The sequence below is a fragment of the Cebus imitator genome, unplaced genomic scaffold (assembly GCF_001604975.1).
Source record: "Cebus imitator isolate Cc_AM_T3 unplaced genomic scaffold, Cebus_imitator-1.0 Scaffold297, whole genome shotgun sequence".
Lineage (NCBI taxonomy): Eukaryota > Metazoa > Chordata > Mammalia > Primates > Cebidae > Cebus > Cebus imitator.
The window spans coordinates 191894-195226 of NW_016107612.1; the positions used below are offsets into that span (position 1 = coordinate 191894).

General features: G+C 45.1%; 1 pseudogene; it reads left to right on the forward strand.

The window, feature by feature from the left end:
* The first annotated feature begins 698 nt into the window (after window positions 1-698).
* LOC108285396 lies at window positions 699-2235 on the forward strand (annotated as a pseudogene).
* The last annotated feature ends 1098 nt before the right edge of the window (window positions 2236-3333 follow it).

Consider the following 3333-nt stretch of genomic DNA (forward strand, 5'->3'; position numbering starts at 1 on the left):
TTTTATTTTTATTTATTTTTTTTTTGTATTTTTAGTAGACATGGGGTTTCACCATGTTGGTCAGGCTGGTCTCGAACTCCTGACGTCAGGTGATCCACCCACCTCAGTCTCCCAAAGTGCTGGGATTACAGACATGAGCCACCACTGCCAACGAGGGCATGAACCAGATCTATGATACACAAAATGTGGTCCAGTAGCCAGCACTGACCTCACCTGGGAGCTTATTAAAAATACAGAAAAACCAAGTGAGGTGGCTCACCCTTGTAATCCCAGAACTTTGGGAGGCGGAGGTGGGTGGATCACTTGAGGTCAGGAGTTCAACACCAGCCTGGCCAACATGGTGAAACCCCATCTCTACTAAAAATACAAAAAAAATATTAGCCAGGTATGGTGGCAGGTGCCTGTAATCCCAGCTACTGAAGAGGCTGAGGCAGCAGAATCTCTTGAACTAGGGAGGCAGAGATTGCAGTGAGCCAAGATCGCACCACTGCACTCCAGTCTGAGCAACAGAGCGAGACTCCAAAACAAATAAATAAATAAATATTTTTAAAACTTAAAAATAGCAAAAAAACAAAAATAAATCAAAAATAGCTTTCTTGTCGTGGCCTGCACAGCGTTGGCTCGTGGGTCTCTGAGACCTGAAAATTGAGTGTTTTCACAACCCAGGGGCCTCCTCTGGCAGCTCTGCAGCTGTCACCATGCCACAGAATGAATATATTGAATTACACTGTAAACGCTATGGATACCGTTTGGATTACCATGAGAAAACGAGAAAGAAGGAAAGTCCAGAGGCTCATGAACGTTCAAAGAAGGCAAAGAAAATGACTGGTCTGAAGGCTAAGCTTTACCATAAACAGTGCCATGCTGAGAAAATACAAATGAAAAAGACTATCAAGATGCATGAAAAGAGAAACACCAAACAAAAGAATGATGAAAAGACTCTACAGGGAGCAGTATCTGCCTAACTGCTGGACAGAGAAGGACAACCTCAGTCTAAAGCACTTTCCAATATGATTAAACAGAAACGAAAAGAGAAGAAGGGAAAATGGGAAGTCCCTCTGCCTAAAGTATGTGCCCAGGGAGAAACAGAAGTATTAAAAGTTATTCCAGCTGGCCGGGCACGGTGGCTCAAGCCTGTAATCCCAGCACTTTGGGAGGCCGAGGCGGGTGGATCACGAGGTCAAGAGATCAAGACCATCCTGGTCAACATGGTGAAACCCCGTCTCTACTAAAAATACAAAAAATTAGCTGGGCATGGTGGCGTGTGCCTGTAATCTCAGCTACTCAGGAGGTTGAGGCAGGAGAATTGCCTGAACCCAGGAGGCGGAGGTTGCGGTGAGCCGAGATCGCGCCATTGCACTCCAGCCTGGGTAACAAGAGTGAAACTCCGTCTCAAAAAAAAAAAAAAAAGTTATTCCAGGGCCAGGCATGGTGGCTCACACCTGTAATCCCAGCACTTTGGGAGGCCAAGTGGGTGGATCACAAGGTCAGGAGTTCAAGACCAGACTGGCCAACATGGTGAAACCCCTTCTCTACTAAAAATACAAAAATTAGCTGGGCGTAGTGGCAGGCTCCTGTAATCCCAACTACTTGGGAGGCTGAGGCAGAAATTGCTTGAACCCAGGAAGCGGATTTTGCAGTGAACCAAGATGGTGCCACTGCACTCCAGACTGGGTGACAGAACGAGCCTCTGTCTCAAAAAAAAAAAAAGTTATTCAAACAGGAAAGAGAAAGAAGAAGGCATGGAAGAGGATGGTTACTAAAGTCTGCTTTGTTGGAGATGGCTTTATAAGAAAACCACCTAAATATGAAAGATTCATCAGGCCAATGGGCTTGCGTTTCAAGAAAGCCCATGTAACACATCCTGAACTGAAAGCCACCTTTTGCCTACCAGTAGTTGGTGTAAAGAAGAATCCCTCATCCCCACTGTATACAACTTTGGGTGTTACTACCAAAGGTACTATCATTGAGGTAAATGTGAGCAAATTGGGCCTTATGACGCAAGGATGCAAAGTTATTTGGGGAAAATATGCCCGGGTTACAAACAATCCTGAAAATGGCGGATGCATAAATGCAGTCTTACTGGTTTGACAGCAATTTCATATATCATTATTGAGGACTCCACACCAATTGAAAAAACTGCCATTACTGTAATGCTTCTGAATACTACCAAACAGCCATACATGTCTGGAATCAAGAGATTTATTAAATTATAAACATTAAAATGGAAAAAAATAGGCCGGGCGCGGTGGCTCAAGCCTGTAATCCCAGCACTTTGGGAGGCCGAGGCGGGTGGATCACAAGGTCAAGAGATCGAGACCAACCTGGTCAACACGGTGAAACCCCGTCTCTACTAAAAATACAAAAAATTAGCTGGGCATGGTGGCGCGTGCCTGTGATCCCAGCTACTCAGGAGGCTGAGGCGGGAGAATTGCCTGAACCCAGGAGGCGGAGGTTGTGGTGAGCCGAGATCATGCCATTGCACTCCAGCCTGGGTAACAAGAGCGAAACTCTGTCCCAAAAAAAAATAAATAAAATAAATAAAATAAAAAACAGGCTGGTCCGAAGGTAGTGAGTTATCTCAACCGATTGTTCACAGTCAGTTACAGATCAAACTCCTTGCTGCACTCTTTCCCCCCTTCTCACTACTGCACTTGACTAGTCTTTAAAAAAATTTTTTTAAAAAGAAAAAAAAAATAGTCGGGGCGCAGTTTGGCTCACGCCTGTAATCCCAGCACTTTGGGAAGCTGAGGCATGGTGGCTCACACCTATAATCACAGCACTTTAGGAGGCTGAGGCCGGTGGATCACCTGAGGTCAGGAGTTTGAGACCAGCCTGGCCAACGTGATGAAACCCTCCTCTCTACTAAAAATACAAAAATTAGCCAGGAATAGTGGTGGGTGCCTGTAATCCAGCCACTCGGGAGGCTGAGGCAGGAGAATCGCCTGGGGGACAGGGCAAGACTTCATCTCAAAAATAAATAAATAAATAAATAAAAATCCCTTCTAAGCATTACAGATGCTTATACTTGTTCCCTGGGTTGTTAGAGGTAGGAAGGGGGAAAGGGTTCTAGGCCAGAATGTTCCTAGTTAGAAAACATATTGAAATTATAGCCTTTGCTATGTATGTGCACCGTTTACTCAAAGGTACTCCGTCTATAGTGAAAAACTTAAGTCCTATTTGAAACATCTCATCTTCCCAGATGTTTAAAAATGCACAACATAGGCCAGGCATTGTGGTTTACACCTGTAATCCAAGCACTTTGGAGGCCAAGGCAGGCGGATCACCTGAGGTCGGGAGTTCAAGACCAGCCTGACCAACATGGTGAAACCC